Raw genomic sequence first — 27,796 nt, 5'->3', positions numbered from 1 at the left:
TGACTGCCTAACTTCCCGATAAAGCTATACTGCCTTTCCTCATCAATGCCATCTTCCATTTTCCAGGTTAACTACTCCATAGTTAATAACTATAGATTTGGATTTATATTGTATATATAGACTTTATAACTAATATATAGGATTTTGTCACCTTTTCCCATACCCACACACTATGGTCTATGTCAATACTCTCCATATAGATTGTCCATCTAATATTCCACATTCCTGGTTCTTAACATTTGACCTACCCTGTTTATCAAGCCCTGCTGCCTGGCCATGCACATACAGACACATATTATGCATTCATTTTAGCCATCCACTCCCTTGGCTATATTCTGGATTTGTTATCTAAAAATGCCATCAGATCAAAAATACTGAGCTGTAATTTCCTACTCTTTATTCAACGCTACTTATCATTCTAACGCTCAAGCTCCTACTTACATAATCCTCTGTCTCCAATTTCCATTTACACTTCTACAACCTTCTCCACACACCATGCCCACTCAATAGCAATCTTTTTTTTTAATTAATTATTTATTTATTTTTTAATTACATTATGAAAAATATGAGGTCCCATTCAACCCCACCGCCCCCGCCCCCCACTCCCCCCCCACAGCAACACTCTCTCCCATCATCATGACACATCCATTGCACCTGGTAAGTTCATCTCTGAGCATCACTGCACCCCATAGTCAATGATCCACATCATAGCCCATACTCTCTCAGGTTCCATCCAGTGGGCCCTGGGGGGATCTATAATGTCCCGTAATTGTCCGTGAAGCACTATCCAGGACAACTCCACGTCCCGAAAACGCCTCCACATCTCATCTCTTCCTCCCATTCCCCACACCCAGCAGCCTCACATCTCTACCAAGCTGGGGTTGGAGCTGTCATTTGTTTTTAATCTGTGCACATGGTTTTCAAAGGTAGTATAACTAGGCAGAGGTCATGTTTGAACACTGTCTTAATTTTGCTAGGCTTCCATCACAAATAACATGACCTGGTTTTGACCTAAACAACAGGAAATTATTGGTTCATGGTTTCAGAAGCCAGAAATTCAAATCAAGGTACTGGCTACAAGGCTTGCTACCTGCCAGGGTCCATTAGCACTTTGGCAAGAAATCCTTGGCTTTCCCATCACATAGCAACGTCTTCCCTTTCTCTTTCACATTCCATTGACTTCTGGCTTCTTGCAGCTTCCTGTAGCTGTCTATTTCTATGTAGGAATTTCTTCTGCTTATAATAGACTCCAGTAATGCAGATTGAGGCTCAACAATATACAATTGTGCCACAACTTAACTAAAGTAAGAGATCTACTTACAATAGGTTCACACTGATAAAAATGCAGATTAAGAACACGTTTTGGAGGAGAGAATTCAACCTACCACAATCACAATAAAAGCATAACACATCTTCATGCTAATTGTTTCCTCTTACTCCCAGTCCTAACATGTATTTGGGTTTGTCCCTGACACGGTTGGTCACAGGAACCATCAATCCCCCATTCTATTTATTTTATTTTATTTTTTAATTAATTTTTTAAAAATATTACATTAAAAAAATATGAGGTCCCCATTCACCCTCACCGCCCCCACCCCACCACTCCCCCCACAGCAACACTCTCCCCCATCATCATGACACATCCATTGCATTTGGTGAGTACATCTCTGGGCATCGCTGCACCTCATGGTCAATGGTCCACATCATAGCCCATACTCTCCCACGTTCCATCCAGTGGGCCATGGGAGGATCTACAATGTCTGGTAATTGTCCCTGCAGCACCACCCAGGACAACTCCAAGTCCCGAAAATGCCTCCACATCTCATCTCTTCCTCCCATTCCCCGCACCCAGCAGCCACCATGGCCACTTTTTCCACACCAATACCACATTTTCTCGATTACTAACCACAATAGTTCATGAATAGAATTATCAGTAAGTCCACTCCTCTAATCCTTACTGTATTCCTCCATCCTGTGGACCTTGGATTGGTTGTGTCCATTCCACATCTATGTCAAGAGGGGGCTTAGATTCCACATGGATACTGGATGCAATCCTCCTGCTTTCAGTTGTAGGCACTCTTGGCTCCATGGTGTGGTTGTTGACATTCTTCAACTCCATGTTAGCTGAGTTGGGTAAGTCCAATAAACCAGAGTGTAGGAGCTGAAGTCTGTTGAGGTTCAGGGCCTGGCTATCATATTGTCAGTCCAGAGATTCAGATCCCCTAGATATATCTTAAACCCAAGAACCAACTACAATTCTGGTAAAGTAACAGGAAAGGCTTGTGAAAAGAGATCATATCTGAGTCCAGCTCCATCACGCAGAAACACCAACGCCAAAGAAGGGCCAACTGACATGGCAGTGAACTCCATCTGCCATGACCATAAAACCTGTGGGTCTCTTTAGCCCTCAGAAGAACCAATACCTGGGGTTGTATCTACTTTATCTGTCTCTGAGACTCTGCTCAGGTGTGCATAAGGGCAATCCTTCTGATAACCTCCAGACTCTTTTTTAGAGACTCATAGCCATATAAACTCATTTGTCCTTTCCATTTCCCCCTTAATTTAGGTCAAAAAGCATTTTTAACTCCTGTTATTATATGTAGACAGGGATATTCTGCTGGTCCAAGTTGACCCTTTTATTGAAGGTCATTTTCTAGTTACATCATCATCTAGTACTTGGTAGTGATCCCTTGGCACCAGGGAGGCTCATCTCCGGGTGTCATGTCCCATGCTGGGGGAAAGCAGTGCATTTACATGCTGAGTTTGGCTTTGAGACTGGCCACATTTGAGTAACACAGAGGCTCTCAGGAGGGAACTCTTAGGCACAGTGCTGCTCTAGGCCTTGTTCTTATTTCAGGTGTATAGGCTCACAAGTATAGTCATTAGTATCAGGGGCTCACTGTTGGACCCTCATTTTTTCCTGGTCCTTGCTGTTGAAAAATATGGAATGCTTCACGAATTTGTGTGTCATCCTTGTGCAGGGGCCATGCTAATCTTCTCTGTATCATTCCAATTTTAGTATATGTGCTGCCGAAGCGAGCACATATCTCCCATTCTACACCATCTTTTCTGCATCTTTTCCTCTTTACTCCCTTTGAAAAATGCAATTTTAAATCAAGCACACACTCACTTTTCTCATCTTATATACCTGTGCTACTGAATTAACTGCTAGAAAAAAAAAATGCCACAATTTTGAAGACTGCTACAACTAAAAATTCACATTTTCTAATTTTCAACCTTTTGTTGGAGATATCTAAAAGCCTTGGGACATTCATATATGTTAAATTCTCTGCTGGGAGCACCCTTCACCATCAACTATATAACCCAGCTCTCCACCCTCCAATGAGCCCCTGTATTCCCTCTCCTACATCAGGTTTCATTTGATCCCTCAGGTTTCAACTTAGACTTCTACTTCCTCAAAGAAGTTATCCAGAGTCTCCAAATTTGGACTAGGTAACATGTTCCCATAAAATCCTATAATATCGCAAGCATAACTCTATCTGTTTACGTATTTGTGTTTTCCACTAGACACTAAACACTATAAGAGGAGATACAACATCCATCTTTTTCACTTATTTTCCTCAGAGGTCAAGCCCTAAGGTCTGACACATCAATATTGTGTGAACTGAACTCTGGTAGAACTGGCCTGTGCATTCCAATCATCACAGATCCAAGAGCTTCTGTAGATAACTGATAGAAGTCTGGAAAGCCTCACAAGAGGATGAGATCCTAAAAAAATTAGGTCAATTAGAAATGTCTTTTAAAAAAAACATGACAAGCATCAAGGTAAATATTGTTACCCCAAATTTTAAATTCTTATGCACCACCTATGCATTTACTTCCAAGGAAAGTAAAGAAGAATCAGATTAGGAAGAAAGTATTTTGGGAGCAAGTGGGTCTAAGTTGTGTGTCTCTGACTCTGCCTCCCAGCCATGAGCATCCTCTCCTGTGATGTGTTCAGTCCACAGATTTGTGAATTCCCACTAATGAAATGTATTGAGGCCCTCCTGAGGTTTAGAGGGTGGAAGGAGAAGAGAGCATTTCTTCTATACCAATCCACAGTCTAATATCAAATTTCAGATAAAGTTGAGGGTTTCCTAAAGAGAAAGTAATTAATCTATTTAAATAACTACATGCATTAGGAGGCGAGGATTCTGGATCAGATGCTGGCTGTGTGAGAATCCAGAGACACGGAATGCAGATATTTAGAAATATGGTTAGGCCCTTGTAATATTTTGTGCACTGAAATACAAGAGTGATGGAAATTGCATTTTAATTTTTCTTGAGTGCTTGACTGTGTTTATTTAATATTTCTCTGTGTCAACACTGGTTGGAAAGGATATTTTCCCCCATTTTGGTTACATGCAATAGTTTTCTGACTACATGCAATATTCCTATATTCCTATATTCTTTTTAATTATGTATTTTATTAATTGTCAGCTGTGTGCTAAGCCCAGGGTACGTGCTATGAAGTCAAAGATAAAACCTTGGGACTAGTTCTGGTAGAATGAGCCAGTAATCTATCAGAGGGGCTGATAGCTGTGTCAACATAAAATTATCACAGGTAAAGGCAGAACTAACACTCTTCTAGAATGTATTTGAGAAATGCCTATTCATTCTGTATAGTTTAAGTATTCAAGTTACTTGGTGTTTTGAAAACTGCAATAGGCTCCAAGAGGCAGGAGTACACAATTCCAGGTTATAAAGTAAAGAGAGTGTGTTGGTATGCATATTATGTGCCAGAAAACAAATGAAAAAGGAGCAAATTTACAAGGATTTTATTTAAACTGCGTAGAAGGAAAATCCTGAAATTTTTCCATTGGCTAGCAAATGAAAATTAATTGTGAATATCTCCAAACATGTAATTCCTCATAGCTATTCTCTTTAGTTTTCTGTTTTCTTTTAATGAATATAAAACACATTTATGTAGTCTTTCATAGACTTACTCTTGATTTGAGTTTTAGTCCTTTTTTAAAAATAAATCACAGAAATTTTGATTTTTATATAATTACCATGTGTCTTTTAGTAAACTTAGGGTATATTTTTGTATATATCAACATTATTTGACTTTGGATCAAGATTCAAAATAGAAAAAAACACTTAATCTCTTATAATCTCATGTATAATTGTTTGATTTTGGAAAAATTGCCCCCCAATATGTCATCTTTGATGATGTTGGAAAGGGGATCTACAAAACTTAATTGAGTAGCTAAATCCTAGATCAAAGTAACAATTATATCTATGAAATTATGCCATGTGGTTGGTAGCCACGAGGAAACAATAACACATTCTTACCCTAAGAGAGTTCAAAATAGAACGTCCCTCATGTTGGCATTTTAAATGAAGTGTATGGGTAATGTTGGAGGAGAAAATAGTATACTTGAAGTTCCCACCAAGTTCAGTTTCTCTCCAAATCATTGACATAAAACAGAAGAGAGTTAAATGTCAACCCGTATAGCATACTATTATCGGGAGTGAAAACTCATCCATTGTCCTTCTGAAATGGCTGTTCTTTCCAGGGTGACCCTTAAGTCAACAAGTCTTCAAAATGTTGCTTACATGAAGCACTAGGAGTTGGAATTACTGGCTGAGTCATCAGGTCACAGAGACCTCAGATAGAAATGTCTGCTATTTATTTAGGAAGTGAAAGCAATTTGTAGAAAATGGAAATTACAGTCTGTCATTTTTAGAAAAGCCTCTTTGTTTTGAGCATTCTGAAGAAATATGTAAGCACTATAAACAACCTAACACTAAATTTTTTTTCAATGCCACAATCCAGAGAGATAATAAAATGTATCTAAGGGAGCAGTTGCTTGTTGTGGGGTTTTCACACCACAATTTTCTATTACTGAAATAATTTACTTTTATTTCTGGTGCTGGCATTGAAATCTGTACATTTCTGGTATAAAATCACTTTAGGCATTTTAACTGTATTTGATATTCAAGTACAAACCAGAGGAGGAAGCTTCTGGTGTTCCTAAACCACTCTGAATGTCTTATATTTCCCTCTGTTAGAAGAGCACACCACAATCACTCAATACACTTGGAAAGAAATCTTGTGCTTAAATACTGCTCGACTGTGGTGAGAATACACAGCCAAACTGAATGACTTCCCAGATCTGAGTGGTGTGTTGTACTTCCCAGACTGATGGATGCTGACACACATTGCTCCCTAAATCACCCCTACTTTATTATCCCAGTCCTGCTGAAGGGGCAGGGTTGACGTGAGTCTAAATCCAAGCCTGACCCTGCTGGATTTCATTCAGCTGGAAAAACTAACATGTAACAACCACTGGGAATGGGCTTTGCTTATATGGGAAATACTCCCAGCCACTGCTTTAACTCCAGTGACCTTTTCTCCAACACTTAAGACTGCAAGGAACTTGGCAATGAGGAAGAAAAAAAGAGAACTGTTTTAAGAATTTTGGTTGGCAGTACTGCAAGCTACTGAGATGATTTGAATTCTGCAGCTAGAGACCAACTATTATTGAGGGACTCTTCTCCGTTTTTGCACAGATAACCCACTAAATAATTCATCTGCTCCATTTTAGATTATTTCTGACCATGATAGGTACACCTGCTCACAGCTTTTATTTACTTCCTTGAATTAACAACTTCATTAGAGGTTCACTTCAATAGTGATGAGACCTACCTCTCCCTTAAGATGTTTTCATATTGCAGAAGACTGGATGCTTACATTTGGTCAGCTAATTGTTAGTCTGCAGTCTTTCAACATTTTTCATTTTACCCATAGTGAAATATAAAACTTCCAAGGGAAACCAGCACATACTTACTAGCTTGTTTTCTTGCTTATCAGCACTTTACAAAGTGGGGAGCTAGCAAACCCTGACTTTTCACTGGACTTTTTTCTTGCTTGGCTTCTGTCCTAATTTTCAGATTAGGACACAGAGGCAAATTTGCCCAGGGTCCCAGAGCAAATCAGGGATGTGGGAAATCTGGAATAGGAGACAAGGATATTTATCATTCCCTATAAAAACTCTGTAATGTTAATTCTTTTCAACTCTACTAGCCAGAAAATTATATATATATATATATATATATATATATATATATATATATAATACATACACACACACAGGAACATTAGTTAAAGAGCACTGTCTCTAAAAGTCACTAGAAAGATAGAACACCGATTTTAGGAAGGAGATATTCACTTTTATTACTCCTTGTGCCATAATTACAAGGAGAATTTACAAAATAAAATATAAATATTAAAAACATACATATATATATACATAATATAATAAAATAATAAATATAAAAGCTGTGGTTGTTGTTTCTTTGGAAAGAAATCCACTATTTCTTGACCCTCATTTATTCCAAAATGAGTTTGGACAATTAAAGAGAATCAGAAATTATTTTCAACCTAAGAAATACCATTTCTTCAAGCAAGTTTATTCTTTTGTTAGTTTCTTACACAAATAACCTCTACCACTTTATGATATCTAAAACATCTTTTGGAGGCTGTGGAAGGGAACAGAGTGGTTTGTGTTCCTATTGTTCTATCAAATGATTCTATTCATGAACATTTAACTTGCATTTGGTAGGTAAAAATGGAGTGTGTTGAGTCTAATTTATTCAGTACAGATTAGCTGACTGATTTATAATAGCAGTCTTGATAGTATAGTAGGTGAAGTAATCCCCAATTAATTTAATATACAATGTCATTATATGTGGAGCAAGATGCTATAAGGTACATTGTGGGAACACAGGCTAAGTCACAACAGATTCTAAGCTAATGACCACTTTATTACTAAAGCATAAGGGGTCTGAGAAGCAGGTGAAGAGGTACCATTCTGGCCAGTCTCCAGGGAGGCCGATTGCTTGGGTCAAGATGGGTGGTTAGTAGCTCTGAGCACTCTCAATGCCTGACTTTGCATCAGAGATGAGGGAAACGTAAGTTGCCAGAGGCCTGGGTATTTATATACCCCAGTGGTGGAGGCCAAGTCACTGAGCAAAAAGCATGTATCAAGCAAACTCTGTTTAAGACTCCCACCCTGATAAGCAACTAGGGCTGCTTGTTCCCAGGTTTTGGTTCAATGTACAGTCAGGCCGTTCCATTAGAACTAGCAGAATATGAGGTGGAAGCACTGAAACATCTGCATGCAAGGAAAAGAAGGGGGTAGGCAAGGACTAGGAGATAGCTGCTGAGCTATCCCTGACTTCCCCAGCATTATAAGAGAGTTTCATCCAAGCCAAGTACCTGCTACTACATGTTGACTGAGTGCTTAACCTCTCACATGTGGTAGCTAACCAATTATAAAGTGAATAAAATTTATTGTAGACATATTTTGCTGCTGAAACATTTTTAATAGCTGAAGAATATTAGCCCTTCATATTTCTGATACAGCCACCTGATTAACCTCCAATAAACATGGCAATTTTTACTTACATAGAGGAAAATTGGAATTCTCTCAACCAATATAGCAGTAAACACTGGTAAATAAACTAATAGGGAAAAAAAGACTGAATCCATAGGCAATATCCTTAAACTCTGTGATAAATCCTATGTAGATGTGGATGATTTCATTTGCTCTCCATATAAAAACAGTATCTCTCATAAAGCAACATTAGAATAGCTTTTAATGACAGTGGACTGATCTGTGCAGGTGACTATCTTAAATATAAATTGAATGATTTTTCCTTTAGGTCTTGTTCCTTGAAACCAGGTGAATGTTAGCTATATACTCCACACTAAAGGTAAGCAGGCCTTTAAAGTGATAAAGTCTTAATTGTCAAGATTGCAGTCCTGAATACAGCAGTCACGAGGGTAGGAGAATAACGTTTCAGGATTAAGGCTTTAAATGAACAACTCACAACTTCATAGACTCTAACTGCCACCTCTCATGTTGAAAATAGGCAAAGTTTGTATTCGGAGATGCCTCTTACATTTTCTAGGATTTCTTGGCCTTATTAATTCAAATCTTACTCTCAACACATGCAAGTAGCCAAGATAATTACTTGAAGGCAAGATCAAAGCTAGCATATTATAGTCCCATTCCATTTTCTGCTGATGTGAGTGATCTGTCTCTCCTTTGATGTTATATGCTTCTACAGCAAAAGTACAGAGGATAAAAATACTACACCATGTAATCTGGCATTTATCCCATGAGAGCAGAATTCCAAATTGTGACACATGTCAAGATGTTTAAAAAAATTACTTAAAAGGGACCTATGCTTTATAAAGTGACATACTCTGCATTTAAACACCACCAAACATCTTTTTCCATTATAATTTTAGTCTCTGATATAAAATTCAAAGAATTTTTGTAACTTTAGTAGAAGAAAATAGTTACCATATTTACTAGCAATTGCATTAAACATGTGTCTGAGCCTTTATCCCACCTAATAGGCAGTTGAGAAGAAGCAGAAGCACAAGTATACACACCCATATACTTGGGTACAATATATATACATCCATTCAGTTATTCAGAGCCAAGTGTTTAGAGTGTCTTGTGCATATAATTTCAGCTGGTTTTACTTTGTTCTTAATCTTCTATCACCTTGCATCATGAGGCTGAGCAAATAGTAGATCTCTGGGCTCTTGCTGTTGATTACAGAAAAAGAGTTCTTGGTCTATAAAATAAAATTTTAATATTTTCCCTTATGCTTTATTTCTGGCAATGCTCTATTGGATACGAAGTGCTGTTGGTCTGAATTTACTTCATTTGACAATGTCCTTGGGTTGAGTACTCTACCTTTTAGAAATCTTAAGTGTGTGTGTGTGTGCACACATGCATGCTCACATATACATGAACATAGAGACTGTAGTATTATTTCTAAATTACCTTTCCTGGCAAACTAAATTTAATTCTTGCTCTTCTACAGGAAAATGATGTTTTCCAATCATTCCTAAGTTACTAGTTGATACTGGTCCATTCTATTTTGGACTCAGATCCCTCCAATGTACCATGACCAGACATACATGTTTTGACAGGATAATGGAAAATCGCTTAGACTTTATGGCTGCCACCTCTAAAGCACAACATCCAATATTGAGAAAAATTGGTTCTGATAGATTATGACTTAACCACACACTTCACTTCATATAGAAATCAAAACTCTTTTTTATTTTGAAAAGAAAATGGTTTTCCTCTTTCCCAGAAACTATGTTTTCAAGGACTTTCAAATACCAACAGGATTGTAAGGTGTAGCAGTGTAATGAAACCAAAGTGTGGACTCATTTCCTTCTTCTCTCTCCTTAATTGATGGGACTAAGCTTCAAATAATAAAGGAGAATACCAAAAAATGAAGATAATTAAACAAAGATGGAGAGAGAAATGTCTCTGGTGATCTCTGTTATGAATATAGCAATGCTAGAACACTAATATGAACAAGAGTCATGATGAAAAGTTGACATTTGGGGACTTCAAAAATGTTGCTTTGATATAGATTTCTGAAGAAAAAAATCCCAGGTACAATGTAAATAAATTATTCTGAGACATAATTGAAGTAAGGAGCTGGAGTCATGTTTTGCAAATATGCATTCAGTTGGAACCAGTTATGTCTGTATAATCTCAATCCCTTCTACTCCAGTGCAACAAAACCATATTATAGACATGGTGCAATTTTAATTCATCAATTAATTTTATCTTGTCTTTTTGGCCTCTCATAAGTCAAACTGGAGATACTACTATAAGTCTGTTAATAGGAATCTCACATTATAGAGTGAAGTAGGAGCTCAAGTATTAAACATATACTATGTGTAAGACACTGTTCTAGAGATTTAGCAGCAAACCCACAGTATGACTGTCACAAGCCCTAGGCACATTTCTCTTTGTGGGCTTAAGGCTCCATAAAAAATATTAAAAAAAAAATTAGGAGCACATTGATATAAAGATGACTATACTAACCTTATAGATTGAAACATTCTTTTTGGCCTAAAAGCTCATTTTTTTCCTATGATTTAAAAGAAATCATAGCATTTTTGTTGATCTCTTAAAGTATCATATGCCGTAGGCATTAGGCTTACTGGGCCTTGTGCATAAGCTAGATTTGCTTCAAATGAATGAATTGAAAAAAATAGTCCCTGTTCTTAAAAAGTTTATAATATAGTGTGACAAATATGACATTTACACAAATAACTACAGCATGAAACAGAATGGAAATGCTATGGGAGGTATGAACAAAATGCTTTGGGTATATCAGAGACCTCCTTTGACTGGAACTACAACATTTGAAGCTTTGTATTTCCACACAGAAGGAAATCCATTGAAACTACTCTTGTCATTGATTTTCATATTGCTAAAGCCAAAAGTTTTTCAGTTCTAATCCCTGTCAATTCGTCACATATTTGCTTGCTCTCTTCTTCTGAAATACTTCCTTCATTTCACTTACTATACGCATCTAGTTCTACAGTCTCCTTTTTCTGCTCTGGCTACTCTTTTCCAGTTTCTTTTCTATTTCTTTCTCCTCTTTCTCACTTGTAAACATTAGTAAGTTCCAGGTATCAGGTATCTGAGCTCCTTTTTTTCCTCTCTACACCTACTCCTTAGGTAATCTCATTTACCCTCACAGCTCAAAATACTGCACCATCCAGATGCTTAACTCCTGAATTTCTACTTCTAGTCCCAGATCTTTCTGTTGAGTCCAGACTCATGTGCTCAATGGTCTTTCAACATCCCACCTTGGACATTTATATTTAGCTCTCTATCTAACCCTCTTGAATATTTACTATGCTTCAGGCATCGTTACAAGGGCACAAGTCTTAACTAATTTATTCCACCTAATAATTATATGGGATTGATGATATTATTTTTCCAAACTTACAGATAATACTCTGAGACTTAGCAACTTGCCCAAGGTTACAAAGATAGAAATAGTATTTCTATGAAAATGGACCAATGTAGAGTAAAGATGGGGAATTTTCTAGGGGAAAATACCAACTTGGATAGGTAAAGATACTGGGCTATTGAGAGTGCGCTGACAAAGAAATTAATATTGTTGTTCTAAAGGGTAATGTTTTTAAATGTAAAAACAATTTGAACTAATTATTAAAGTTTATTGAAACTCTTCAGATTTGCAAGTGTTGATGGATTCTAACTTTTCTCAAATATTCTCTTGCTTATTAGTCCACTATCATTTCACTTTTGACACCATTAAGAACATATTTTCCCCATGTGTTATGCTTTAAATTAGAATTATTCTTTGTTTAGTACATTTCTGTGGGTGCATGTTGTAGGGAAAAACTCAATTTTCTTATGCTTTATGAGTTGTAGAATGTGTTCATTGTTTAAAAGGACACACAGCTGCCTGGAATAAAGGCTGCATTTCCCAAATCTCCCTTTAAGTAGCTGGGGCCCTATTAGTGTGTTCCAGTAAATGGAATATGTGTCTTTCACATATGTCTTTAAAAGGAATGTGTAGGACCTTTGTGGAAGAGACTCCTGAACATGTGGTAAAATTTGTTTTCTTATTCCATAATAATAAATTCATAGCTGGCTAGATCCCTAGTTAGATACTGTATTTACCAGTCTCTGTCACTCCTGAATATAGCCATGTAATGAAATTCTTGTCAAGAAAAGATGAGCCAAAGTGATGTGTCTCCTTTCCAGGTCCAGGATTTAAAGCATTGCACATAAGTTCTTCCATTGTCTTTCTCCTTCCCATGAGCTGCAACCTGGACAGGCCAATGACTCAGATCCAGTCATACAGTCTATGTATGGTTGAAGAAGAAAATGGAAGGAATCTACCTCTTTTACTGACTCATAAACACAAAGCAGCCAGCCTAACCAACCTGGAGTAATTCAGGTAAGGAAAACAAAATTTGGGGGAGTATTTGGGCTCTCTTTGTGTTAGTAGCTTAGCTTTTTACCCTAAATAATTCACCTGCCTTCAATCTTCAAACTTCCTCCTGGTTAGAAAGTGAATTTGGGTGGTGGACTTGGTCCAGTGGTTAGGAAATCCGTCTACCACATGGGAGATACCAGGGTTCAAACCCTGGGCCTCCTTGACCCATGTGGAGCTGGCCCATGCGCAGTGCTGATGCGTGCCAGGAGTGCCGTGCCACAAAGGGGTGTCCCCGCATAGGGGAGCCCCATGTGCAAGGAGTGCCTTCCGTAAGGAGAGCCACCCAGCTGACACAAGATGATGTAAGAAAAAGAAACACGGATTCCTGTGCCGCTGACAACAACAGAAGTGAGCAAAGAAGACACAGCAAATAGACACAGGGAACAGACAATGGGAGTTGGGGCGGGGCGGGGTGATAAATAAATAAATAAATCTTAAAAAGAAAAAGCAAAGTGAATTTGGATGGTTGGAACTTGAACACATTTTGGAACATGAAGAAAAGCCTACAAGTTGATGATATACGTAAACTAGATTCCTATTTATCTTGGAACACATAATAGCATTGAATTGCATACCCCTAGATAATGATTATGTTTGTATAAGCTACTGTTATTTTGGTTTTCTATCACTTAAGCCTAGTGTAAATTCCAACTGATAATGCATGTTGCATTCCCTTCTAAATAAAAGTAATGATTTTCTTTCTGTCAATCATTGGAGAGCTACTCCAGATGCAATTCTGCTATGGTCAAGAGAGTCCAGTCTGGTAATCAGAACTTTCATTACTCTCCAAGAGAACATGGTTCTTCTTAGGCAGTCCTTACTAATGAGCTACTATGTCACATGTACAAATGTGTGGGTATTGTAATAAACATGAGATAAAGGAGTTTTAATAACAAAATTTCCATTCATCTTGTTGGAAAAGTTGGCTATTCCTTTCTTGTGATCTTCTGAAAGGTAAATTTGTTGCAATAAGATAAAGGAAACTCATACTGAAAATCACTGCAAACAACTCAGGTCATCTTTAAAGTGTATTTTTCATCCTCCGTATCACCAGAGCAGTTCCAAATGAATTTCATTGTCCAGAAATAATTCTTGCTATCATTTATTTTTGTTTGTTTTTATTTTTTATTTTGTTTTATTTTTTATTAGAGAAGGTGGAGATTTACAGAAAACTCATGGAGAAGATAGAGTTCTATATATCCCACATACAATTTTCCCAATTAATGATTTGCAATAGTGTGGTAATTTTGTTACAAATGATCAAACAATATCATTATAAATATACTATTAACTATAGTTCATAGCTCATATTAAGGTTTAATGTTTGTGTTGTATATACCTAATTTAAAAAAATTAATTCTAGTAACTTACACAACCTAAAATTTCCCTTTTAAATCACATTTGATGATATAATTCAGTGGTGTAGATTATATTCCTAGTGTTTTATTACTATCGCCACCACCTATTACCAAAGCTTTTCCATCAGAAACTCTGTACCAAGTAAGCATTAACTCCTGATTTCCTATCACCACCTTGCCCCCTGGTAATCTGTATTCTAGTTTCTAATTTGCTTATACCAATTATTTCATGAGAGAGATCATGCAATAGTGTTTCTTTTGTCTTAAATATTTCACACAGCATGATGTTTTCAAGATTCATCCATGCTGTTGCTTTTGTCAGAACTTCATTTCTTTATAAGGCTGAATAATATTCCATTGTATAGATATAATGCATTTGTTTTATCCATTAATTTGTTGCTATATACTTGAGTTACTCCCATCTTTTGAGAATTGTGAATAATACTCCCATGAACATCAGTATGCAAATATCTTTTCCAGTACTTGCTTTCATTTCTTTTGGATATATACCTAGAAGTGGAGTTGCCAGGTCATATGGTAATTCTATACTTGACATTCTGAGGAAATGCCAAACTGGTTTCCATAGTGGCTGCATCATCTCTCATTCCTACTAACAATGAATGAGTGTTCCTAATTCTCCGTATCCTCTTCAACACTTGTTATTTTCCATTTTTTAATGTTAACCATTCTAGTGCATGTGAAATGTTATCTCATTGTGGTTTTGATTTGCATTTCTCTAATGACTAATGATGCTGATCATCTTTTCATGTGCTTGTTGGTCATTTGGATATCTTCTTTGTAGAAATGTTTATTCATGTTTTTGTATACTTTTAAACTGGGTGGTTTGTCTTTTTTTGTTGGATTTCTTTGTATTCTGGATATTAAATCCTTATTGGATATGTGGTTTCAAAATATTTCTCTCATTCTATAGATTGTCTTTTCTCTTTCATGAAATCTCTTGATGCACAAAAATTATTAATTTTTATCAAGTCCTATTTAGCTATTTGTTCTCTTTGTTGCTTGTACTTTTGTTATAAGGTCTAAGAACTATTGTCTAACACAAAAACCTAAAGATGCTTCCTTGTGTTTTCTTCTAGAAGTTTTATGGTTTGGGTACTTATATTTAGGTCTTTGATCCATTTTTTAGTACATTTTTATAGGGTAAGGGACCAATTTCATTCTTTTGTATATGAATATTTAGTTTTCCCTACACCATTTGTTAAAGAAACTAATCCTTCCCCATTGAGCAGACTTGACACCCTTGTCAAGAACAATTGGCCATAGATGTGATGATTTATTACTGAACTCTCAATTCAACTCCAATGATCTATATGTCTGTCCTTGTGTCAGTACCATGCTGTTTTGGTTTATATAGCCTAGTTATAAGTTTAGAAGTAGGAAGTCTGAGTCCTTCAAATTTTTTCTTCTTTTTCAAGATGGTTTTGTCTATTTGGATCCCCTTATACTTACATATAAATTTGAAGATTGGCTCTTCTATTTCTGCAAAGAAGGTTGTTGGAAATTTTTTTTAAAGATTTATTTTTTAAATTTATTTCTCTCCCCTTTTGCCCCGCCTCCCCCAGTTTTCTGCTCTCTGTGTTCATTCACTGCTTGTTCTTCCGTGACCGCTTCTATCCTTATCAGCAGCACTGGGAATCTGTGCCTCTTTTTGTTGCGTCATCTTGTTGTGTCAACTCTCCATGTGTGCAGTGCCATTCTTGGTCAAGCTGCACTTTCTTTCATGCTGGGCGGCTCTCCTTATGGGGTGCACTCCTTGCGCATGGGGCTCCCCTATGCGGGGACACCCATGCATGGCATGACACTCCTTGTATGCATCAGCACTGCACATAGGCCAGCTCCACACAGGTCAAGGAGGCCTGGGGTTTGAACCATGGACCTCCCATGTGGTAGGTGGATGCCCTATCCATTGGGCCAAGTCTGCTTCTCAGGTTGTTGGAATTTTGATGGGGATTGAGTTCGCTCTGTAAATCACTTAAGGTAGAATTGACATCTTAAGAATACTTAGTCTAATATTACATTAACTTGGAATGCCTTTCCATTTCTTTATGTCACCTTTAATTTCTCTTAGCAACATTTTATAGTTTTCAATGTAAAAATCCTTTACCTCTTGGTTATATTTATTCCTAGATTTGTAATTCTTTTAGTTGTTATTGTAAATGGAATTTTATAATTTCCTCTGCAGATTGTTCATCCCTAGTATAAAGAAACACTACTGATTTTTAAATGTTACTTTCTACCAAACAGCATTGCTGAATATATTTATTAGAACTGATAACTTTATTGTGGATTTTTCAGGGTATTCTCCATATAGGATTATGCTATCTGTGTATTGGGGAAATTTACTTCTTCCTTTCCTATTTCTATGACTTTTTTTTTCTTGACTAATTGCTCTGGCTAGAATTTCCAGAATAAAGTTGAATAACAGTGGTGAAACTGGGCATCCTTTTCCTGTTTCTGATCTTAGAGGGAAAGCTTTCAGTCTCTCACTGTTGAGTATGATGTTAGATATGTTTTTTTCCCACATTCCCTTTATGATGTTTAGAAGGTTTCCTTCTACTCCTCAGTTTCTAAGTGTTATTATCAAGAAGGGTGCTGGATTTTGTCAAATGCCTTTTCTTTGTCAATTGAGATGATCATTTTTTCTCCTCCATTCTATTAATGTGATATATTACATTAATTGATTTTCTAATATTGAGCCAACCTAGCATACCTGGGGTAAATCTCACTTAACCATGGTGTCTAATTCTCTATTGTGTTATTGGATTCAAGTTGCTAGTATATTGTTGAGGATTTTTGCTTCTATATCCATGAGGAATATTGGTCTGAATTTTTTTTTATCATGGTATCTTTATGCAGATTTTTATTAAGGTGATTTTGGCTTCATAGAATGAGTTAGTAAGTTTTCTCACCTATTCAATATTTTGGATGTTTGGGCATGATTGATACTAATTCTTCTTGTAATCTTAGTAAAATCAGTACAACTCAATAGTGAAGTTGTGTGGTTCTGGGATTTTTTTCTTGAGAGGTTTTTGATTATGGATTCAATTTTTTGGCTTATTATTGATCTTTTGTCATCTATTTCTTATTGAGTCACTGTAGGGATTTTGTATGTTTCTAGGAATTTGTCATTTTTGTCTATGTATATAATTTGTTAATGTACAGTTGTTCATAGTATCCCATTAACATCTCCTTGTTTCCATAAGATCAGTAATAATGCCTCTCCCCTTCATTTCTGGTTTCAGTTATTTGCATTTTCTCTTCTTTCCTTTGTCAGTCTAGCTAAAGTTTTGTGGAATTTACTGATCTTTACAAAGAACCAACTTTTAGTTTAGTTGAGTCTCTCTACTTTTTTATTCTCTATTTCTTTTATCTTTGCTCTACCCTTTGTTATTTCCTTTTTTGTTGTTGTTCACTTTGGGTTTAATTTGCTCTTGTTTTTCTAGATTCTCCTTTTGTGAGTTTGAGTGTCTGATTAGAGATCTTCATTTTTTAATGTAAGTATTTAGAGCTGTAAATTTCCTTCTCAGCACTATCTTTCCTGCATCGCCTATGTTTTGGTATGCTGTGTTTTAATTTTCCTTTGTCTCAGGATATTTTCTAATTTCCCTTGTGATTTTTTTCTTTGACCATAAGTTGCTTAAGAGTGTGTTGTTTAATTTCCACATATTTGTGAATTTTCAGTTTTCCCTCTGTTACTTATTTCTAGCCTGATTTCTTTGTAGTCAGAGAAGATGCATTATAGGATTTCAGTATTTTTTGATTTATTGAGATTTATTTTGTGACCTAACGTATAGTTGATCTGGAGAATGAACAATGTGCACTCAAGAAGAATGCATATTCTGTTGTTGGGTGAAGTGTTCTATATGTGTCTATTAGGTCTAGTTGGTTTATAACATGGTTCAAGTCTTCTATTTCCTTACTGATCTTCTGCTTGGATATTTTATCCATTATCAAAAGTGTTGTATTGAAATCTCCTACTCTTAACGTAGTATATCTATTTCTTCCTTGGAATTTGTTGGTATTTGATTCACATATTTTGGAACACTGCTGTTAAGATATATATATTTTTGTAATTGTTATGTCTTCTTGGAGAATTGTCCCCTTTGTCAGTATAAAATGACCTTTTGTAACCTTCATAACCTTTTTGATTTAAAGTTTATATTATCTGATATTAGCATAGCTATCCAGCTTTCTTTGTTTACTATTTGCATAGTATATTATTTTCCATCCCATCACTTTCAAGCTTCTTTTATATTTACATTTAAGATGAGTTTCTTATGAACAGCATATAATTGGGCCATGTTTCTTTATGCATTCTGCTAATCTCTGCCTTTTGACTGGAGACTTTAATTCATTTACATTTGAAGTAACTACTGATAATGCAGGAGTTTCTTCTGCTTTGCAGCTACACTATCTTTAATTCTTATACATTTTCTGTCCCTTAATTCTTCCTTCAATGTTTACTTTCATATTTATTTGATATTTGTAGTGTAGTATTTTGAGTTCCTTCTCATTTCTTTCTGTACATATTTTTTCATGTATTTACTTTGTGTTTGTAAAGGGACATAGATTTAACATTCTTAATCTACAACAATCACTTTAGGTTTGGAACCAGCTTAACTTCAATTGCATAACCAAGCACTGTTCATCTACCCTTCTTTCTCCCTATCTTTTCGTTGTACATTTTTACAAATTATACCTTAATGCATTGTATGTCCAAAACCATAGATTTATCATTTTTTTAATGCACTGTACTTTTTTAATGCATTTGTATTTTAGAATCTGTAAGAATTAAAAGGTGGAATTATATACCAAAAATACAGTACAATCTTACTAGTATTTATAATTACACATATGGCTACCTTTCCTGGACATCTTTATTTCTTTTGCCCATTCATTCACTGTCTAGTGTACTTTACTTCCAGTATGACAAACTCCCTGTAGCATTGCTTTTAGGACAGGAATAATGGTGATGACCTCCCTCAGCTTTTGTTTAACTAGAAATATCTTAAGCTTTCCCTCTTTTTTTAAGGACAATCACACTGGACATTAAATTCTTGGCTAGCAATTATTTTCTTTCTGCATTTTAAATATTTTGCCCCACTGCTCTTGTCTTCATTTTTTAAATTTTATTTTATGAAATCAGCATTTAATCTTATATAACATATTACTTTTCCTTCAGAACTCTCTCCTTGACCTTGTCATTCAACATTTTGACTGCTTTGTATCTGTGTGTTTTGGTAAGTGTTCTATAAGGAAACAGAACTGACAGAAGATATCTATAAATAGTCTGAGATTTTATAAGATTGTCTCACATGACTGTGGGGATGCACACATCCAAATTCCACAGGGCAGTCTGCAAGACAGGAACTCAGATGAAAGTACTTGAATTCACAAGGCATGCTGGCTATCTGAAGTAGAGATGGGCATTCTCTCCCTGAATGCTGAAATCACTCCTCCTTTTAAGGCCTTCAGATGATTGGACAAAATGTCACTCATTGTTGATGCAACCCCCTCAGTTAATTGCAGATGTAACCAAACGTCTATGCAATCAACTCATTGATGATTAAAGTTCATGAAATACCCTTGTACTGCAATTAGCCCAGTGCTTGCTTCACCAAACAACTAGGCACCGCTACCTGGCCATGTTGACATATTAGTCTAACCATCACACTGTGCATAGTTCTCTTCAAGTTCATCCTGTTTGGGGTTCCTTGGGATTCTTGAATGTATTAATATATATTTCTTCTATTATTTCTTTGAATACCACTCTTACCCCTTCTCTCTTCTTCTTTTGGGATTCCCATAATTCATATACTGGTATGCTTGGTGGTGTCCTATAGGTTACTTAGGCTCTGTTTTCCTTTTCATCTTTCTTCCTTTCTGATCCTCAGTCTGGGTTATTGCAATTGCGTGTTTTTTTTTTTTTAATTCACAGATTTTTCTGCCAGCACCAATCTGCTATTGAAACCCCTTAGGAAATTTTTCATTCCAGTTATTGTAGTCTTCAAGTCCAGTATTTCTATTTGGTTCCTTTTTAAAAATTTTATCTCTTTACTGATATGTTCATACAGTTCATTTATAATATACTGATATACTTTAGCTCTTTCCCTGCGTTTCTTTTATCTTCTTGAGCATATTAAGGATCACTTTTCAAAAAGTCTTTGTCTCATAAATCTAAGTTAGTTTTCTTCATTTTTGGGTTTTGAAATTTTATCTTGTTCATTTGAAGTATTCTTTCCTATTTTTGTCTTGTAATCTTTTGTTGCACACTGTACTTTTTAATATTTTAACGTACTATCCATGGGATTTAGTCCTTGATGAATCTGTTTATTAGGTTTGTATTCAGCAGGTGATATGACAGAAATTTCCTTGGTGCCAGAAGCTAATAAACCAACAAACCAATGCAAAAAACACTTTTCACAGTCTTTGCACACTTACTTTGCTTTGGCTGATGCTCTCCTTCAGAAGCTAGCCATCTTATCAAGAAGATAAGCCTGAAGCAAAATTGAAGTGAGGGTCCCATCTTTCTTTTCTGAGTCTGTATGTTGTTCTGGGCCTTTGCTACTCACAGCCTGAGGAATTACCCCATCTTACAGGAATCAGAATGTTCCCTCCACTCCCTATGAGGTAGATAGCCCCCTTTTCTGGGTGCTCAGTGGTATGTCCTAAAGCCAGCAAATCCTGGCCACTTTGACTTAGTTTTTTCTTACCCTGCATTAGGTATCTACAAACTGCTTCTACCTGCAAGGAAAATTCTGGGAGGAGTTTCCTGATTCAGTCTTTCAAGCTGCCACCCAACAGTTTAGCACTGACATACAGGCACGCACCCTGGTGTGCACAGAGGGATTTCTCCATTCCATACAATCAGGTTGAGGGACTCATAATGCGAGCACAGTTTTGCTGTACATCATGCTAGGGAGGACATAGGGAAGGGGACAGCAAGGCACCATGAACTTCAACGTTTTTAAAGCTGCATTTTCAATTTTGAGGCAGATGGCTCTGTCAGTTTTTGGAAGTTGTTCAAAGATTCTTTTGGGGAATAGCACCCTTCAGTGCTTAACTCCACCATTTTGGTTGACCACAAGTTCTGCTATAATTTTGTGAATAGAATCTGATAGACCATCATTTCTGAAACACTACTTCAAAGTTTCTGATATCAAAATCACTGCTACCACTCATACCCTCCGCCTTTAGTAGTTTTTATAGGATCCCTCTGAGGATATGGAACCTGAATTTTCTTCAAACTGACATTTTAGCTCCAAACAAAGATTGGGATCTTTCCTATATAAGGGAAATTATCTTCCAGTTTATCCTATTTTGGAACAAACTCCTATGAACATAAGTAAGCAAGGAAGGAGAAACACTGTTATATGAAAACCTTATATGTATCTAGAGCAGCCTTCTCTGGCTTTATTTAAATAACAAAAGAAAGATTCTGGTCTGTAATAAAAGTCCTAGGCAAATAATGATTGACTATATTTTGAAAATGATAGGGCCAAAATAATTTAAGCCTTATGTGGATAATTATAGCTAACGTCTTGTTGTATGCTATTGTTTCTGTAGCATTTTAACAACTAGTATTATTCTATTTGGTTTTCAAAGCAAAGCTGTGAAGTAGGGTGGGCAGTTATTACCATCGTAATATACCTTTTGTTTTAGGTGTTACCCAAGGCTTCTATAATTTAAGCAACATATAATGTAATGTAAACCATTTACAAAGGTTGTTTCCAAATTCCAGAACCTGCCACCTGCTTAAATAAAGTATACTTAAAAACTGAAAATCTCTCTTTGGCAGATAGTATTGCTATCTAATTTTGCAAATCTATCATGTTGTTAATAGTATAAATATAAGAATGTTTTTCTATGAATTAAAACAAATTTAAGTCACTATTACAAGGTGTTAAGAATTTGGTGATACATGGGAAAAATACAACTAATGTAACTTATGGACTATAGCTAACAGTAATATTGTATGTTTTCTTTTAAGGAAGTACCAGGGATTGAGCCCGGAACCTTGTACATGGGAAGCAGGTGTTCAGTCACTGAGCTACATCCATTGCCCAGTCAGAGTTGTTTTTTTCATGTGTTTGTTTTATTTTTATGAGGTACTGGGGACTGAACAGGGGACCTCACAGATGGGGAGCAGGTGCTCAATCATTTGAGCTACATCCGCTACCTAATATTTTTGCATCAGTGGCAAAGAAGGTACTCTATCAATGCTAAGGGTCAGCATTAGAAGAGTACAAGAAGGTAAGAGATTTTTCCTTTTGGAGGAATGAAAACATTCTAAAATTTACTGAGGTGATGACAGCACAACTCTATGATGATACTGAGAGTCACTCAGTGTACACTTCAGAATAGATTGTACAAGGCATGAGACCATACAGCACAGTGAACCCCATGGTAGATAATTGCTGTGGTAAACAGTACAAATATGAGAATGTTCTCTCATGAACTATAATAAATATATGATACTAATGCATGATGTTAATAATAGGGTGGTTTAGGAAAAATACACCAAATGCAAGATATGGATTACAGTTAGCAGTAATATTTTGATGATGTTCTGCATGTGTAACAAATGTTCTACAACAATGCAAGGTGTTGGTGGTGGGGTGATATATGGAAATCCTGTACGGTGTACATGATTTTGTGAACTCATAAATTTTCTAATAATAATTTAAAAATAGTGCCATTTTATGTAAAAATAAATTGAATGGGAGATATAACTTAGTAAGTCTTCTGTCTGCTTCACTGGAGTACTGTCTAGTAGTTAGTACATGCTTCAAGTTGGAAAGATGAAAGGCATTATATAAATATTTTAATGAAATTAGTTTACACCATATGGCTTCTTTCTGAGGCAAAAATGGCTTTTACCTTCAAGAAAGCATCAAGAGCCAGAAGATGAATCTATTTGGGGAAATGTCACTCATACTTATCATAACTATAATGATTACCATAATTATGAAAAGTGTGTAACCTAGTATATTTTAAGTGAGTGAAGTGATGCCTTTTTACATGCTCTTCATCACCTGGAAATCTGATAGTTGCTTAATAATTATAAGTTGGGAAATGGTTTTTTAGCCTCAATAAAGTGATGGATAGCTTTCTGACCTGTGTGCTTATTTCCTAATAAAGTACTTTGGTGATGATATGTTTCCTTTTGAAATCCTGAGCCAGTAATATTGGGAACCTCAAGATCTATGTGTGGCTGGCTGCATGAATATTTTCAGCAAATGGGTCCATTTAAAAGTATCAAACATACCAAGGCTCTTTCCTTGTTATTTAATAAAGCTTACTCTTTTCCCTTCAAGAAAGCTGACTGTTTGTGTTGGCATCTTTTGTAGACAGCCAAATTCTTTAATAATTATCCCCATGCCTCACAGTGAAGAGTATTTTAATAAAGGACCTTATTGATAGAAAAGTCTTAACTTGGATTCAGAAATTCAAAGGGGGAAGTGGACTTGGCTCAACTGATAGAGCATCTGCCTACCATATGGAGGGTACAAGGTTCGATCCCCAGGGCCTCCTGACCTGTGTGGTAAGCTGGCCCATGTACAGTGCTGCCATGCGCAAGGAGTTCTGTGCCACATAGGGGTGCCCCACGTGCAAGGATCGTGCCCTGCAACGAAAGCTGCCCCGTGTGAAAAAAGCGCAGCCTGTCCGGGAGTGACACTGCACACATGGAGAGCTGATGCAGCAAGATGATGCAAAAAAAAAAAAAAAAAAAAAAAAAAAAAAGATGCGGTTTCCCAGTTCCACTTTGCAGAAGAACACCCAGTGAATGAACACAGAGAGCAGACAACAGGGGAGAAGGGGAGAGAAATAAATAAATCTTTAAAAAAAAAAGAATTCAAGGAGAACAAAAGGAATATAAAAAGGAGGTCATTGAAGCAGCTAAGAAACCAACATAAATATATAAAAACTACTTACTCCTCTCCCTTCTCTGAGTAAATTGCACAAAAACCTACGTAATGGTGCGTAAGCCTGAATTCACTATAAACACTGGCACATATATATTAAGAATCATGATAATACTGAAATAGCTGTAACATCATTAGCATGATTTTATTTTTATTTTTAGAGCTTCTTGACTAGTTTGACAACTACTTCCTGGCTTTGGGAAATGTCTGAAATGGCAGTTAAATGTACCTTTATGCAGGAGAAGATAGACAGTTTTAGTTTTGCTCATGGAATCATCCACGGGAAAGCTTCCCAGAGCTAACTTTGGGGTCTCGCATTACAGTGAGCATTCCGTACACAGGCTTTCTTATTATCAATTAATTCAACTTACTTCTTCATCAATTTTTTCCCCTTCAGTCTTGATGGTTTTATGACCTAGACCCAGGCGATCCCCTTAGGCAGTCCATGTGATAATTGACACATTTTCTAACAGGGTGTAGTGATGCCCCAGTCACTGCTTTCAGGCCCTGACTTGAGCTTATTGGAGTCTGCAGCAGGGGCTCCTTTAATCCTCATACATCAGAATACACTGACAACTCTCCCAAGAAGGGACCAGGCTGCTCTCTCCCCCAGGAAAATATATGCAAACACCTCCAGAGCCTTGTAATGGTTGCTAGGCATCACAATGGTAACATCTTTATGATAAACACAGTATGCAGAAGAAGGCCTAATAAAAGAATAACAAATTATTACATCCAGAGGGCAGTTTTACAAGATTAACTGGTGTAGTAAATTATTGCAAGAGTCAGAATACCATGTTACCTTTTAAGGTATTTCACAGGGAGACCAAATGAACTGGCCTATAAAAACACAGAGAATGTGGACAAGAATAATAAACTGCTTTTTCACATTTTTGAAAGGTAGTCTGATACTTGCCTCTTAGTAGGGTGAGTTCAGCAAGTAATTACTGTAAAATAGGGTTATTCATGCAATGCATGCTGAGATGACTATCTGTATTGTTATTTTTCATACTGCTCTTGAATGCTCAGTAACATTGCAATCAACATGCTAACAATTTAATCAAAATCCTGTAGCATTTTATTCCTAAAACAATTTTAATACAAAATAAACATTTCATGGTAAATACCCGAACTAAAATGTATTTCATAATAATAGCAAAATATGCATTTGGCAGGATGGAAGGAGTTTTGGTGTTTTATAAAAGGCAGTGGAGTACTTCTCTTGGTGATTTTGATCAGGTATTCAAAAATTAAAAGGGAAAATGGTTTCTAGATGTCCACATTTAGTTTATGTTACCAGTTTATTTTAAAGAGCAATCATGCTTGCTTACTTTTACTTGCCTATACTTCCAACAAAAGTGAGAAAAAAAGACTTCTGTGCTTGAACACTGAGGACATTGAATTTGTGATATACAGAATTACTATTTTTATTTTATTAAAAGAACAGTAGATGTTCAGATGCTCATACCTTTAGTAATCAATATTAATTCTAATTTCCATTGATGATTCTAGTGTTCTCCAAGATATAAAGAAAATAAAAATAAAAACAAAGGAAGAAAGGAGGGGGTAGAGAAAATAAAAAGAAAGGAAAGGGAGGGGGGAGAGTGGAAGAAGAAGCAACAGGAAGAAGAGGAGGAGGGGCAAAGAGAGAAAGAAGGAAAGGAAGAAAGGAAGAAAAGAAGGCATTAGTTAAGATTTTCCAGAGAAACAGCAAGCATTTATTTATATATAAAGTAATGTAAAATAATGTAAAAGGGAAATTGTGTTACTCAAAGTGATCTCTCTGAATTAGACAGCATTTTATCTTCTGCTGTAGTAGTCAGGGTTCTTTAGAAAAATGGAACTAACAAATAAAAGAGATTTATTTTAAGGAATTGGCTCATGAGACCATGGGGCTGGCAAGTCTGTACTCCATAAAACAGGGAGCAAGCTGGAAATTCTGATAAAGAATTTATGCTGAAATCCTTAGTCTGAACTCCTCAGGGAAATCAGGCTCACTGGAAATTCTGGCAAGACCTAATGCTGAAGTTGAGACAGAAATTCTTTTCCCGACCTCCAAAATCTTCAGGGTGACTTTAAAACCTTCAGTTGACTGGATGAGGAGACTCCCCACATTGCTGTAGGCAATCTCCTTTGTTGAAAGTCATGCAGTAAGCTGATTATAGATGCGTATTCCTTCAAGGGAACACCCTCACATAACCAGCAGGCCAGCTCTGGATCAGACAACCAGACACCATAATTTAGCCAAGTTTACACATGAAATCAATTATCCTAAGAAGAGAGAAATCATGAGGTTGTCCATATCTTATCCCCTTTCCAAATGTTCTGATACCTGGAGTTCAACTTCAATTAATGACTCATTGGACCATATAATGCAGCCAGTCTTTGCTGGTGATTATTTTGAGCCATTTATTGGTACTGAGTGTGGGTTATTGGTCTCAAGTTTGATCAAAGCAAAATTTGCAGTAAAATAACAACAACAATGACAACTTTGAGTTCACTTCTCTTATATTCCGTTAGCTCAGGTCCATGAATGATTAAGTAAGGAATGTACTTTATTCATCTCCCCTCCACCATTGGCCACCTTTATTTTAGCATACAGATGCACTTTATAAATTAATGAATTCAGGAATAGTGCAGTGTTTCAATGGCACCACACTTCAAGTGCCTAAGGTGGTATTCCTTACTTGATCAAAGTAAAAATGTTCCCCTTTGACTTTTCTTGAGATCTTCAGAAGGTAAACTTGCTAATGATGAAAGTAAAGTTCATGTAGGTGGAAAGAAATGATTGGCATGGTGTTAGTAATACTGGATGTGGGTTGGACAGAAATTTGGGCTGTGAGGAAAACATTGAAGTTCCTCAAAACTCTTATAAATAGTCTTATCTCTTTGGGAATTTATGGAAAGAGAAGAAATATTCTAAGAGAAAATGGAAAATAAAACACTTTAATATCTAATGAGTACTAATTTAATACCTATTTGTGGAAGCCATTACTCATACTTTTTCTTTTTAAATATGAATTGCCTTTTTTAAGTATCATGACTAGACTATATCATTTACTTCTTCTTTTATGCTCTTCTTTTCTTCTTGTAGATCTGAGATTTTGTCCTACATCATTTACCATCTACCTTTAACATTTTTTATGACACAATCGCTAGCAATGGATTCCCTCAGTTTTTTGTTTTCTGAGAACATCTTTATTTCTCCTTCACTTTTTGAGGGATAATTTCACCAATTGTGTAATAGTAGGTTGGCAGGTTTTCTTTCAATACTTTAAATATTTTACCCCATTTTCTTCTTGGATTCATGGTTTCTAATGAGATTACTTATTTTTTATCCTGGTTTCTCTATAAATATAATAATCCACCACCCCATGTCATCTGTCATCTGCCATATCAACTCCCACATGTTTTTCAAGATTTTTCATTATCTTTATTTTCTCTAGCTTGTATATAATATGTCTTGGTGAGAAATTTTTGGGTTTTCCTGCTTTGTGTTCTCTCTGCTTCCTGGATCTGTGGTTTGGTCTCTCTCATTAGTTTCGGAAAATTCTTGGCCATTGTAACTTCCAATATTTGTTCTGCTCCATTCTCTCTTTTTTCTTCCTGGTATTCCAATTATGCATATGTTACATTTTTTGAAATTGTACCACAGATCTTGGATGTTCAGTTATATTTCTT

General features: G+C 36.2%; 1 non-coding gene across 1 annotated transcript; it reads right to left on the bottom strand.

Annotated features, from left to right (window-relative positions):
- Window positions 1-2,936: 2,936 nt before the first annotated feature.
- Window positions 2,937-3,043, bottom strand: LOC111760398 (U6 spliceosomal RNA). The gene has a single exon (XR_002794093.1). It is a non-coding gene; the product is annotated as a U6 spliceosomal RNA (small nuclear RNA).
- Between the last annotated feature and the right edge of the window lie 24,753 nt (window positions 3,044-27,796).

This window comes from Dasypus novemcinctus, chromosome 14 (genome assembly GCF_030445035.2).
Source record: "Dasypus novemcinctus isolate mDasNov1 chromosome 14, mDasNov1.1.hap2, whole genome shotgun sequence".
NCBI classification, from domain to species: domain Eukaryota; kingdom Metazoa; phylum Chordata; class Mammalia; order Cingulata; family Dasypodidae; genus Dasypus; species Dasypus novemcinctus.
The sequence above is the reverse complement of the archived record's forward strand: the minus strand, read 5'-3'. Positions and strand labels throughout refer to the sequence as shown.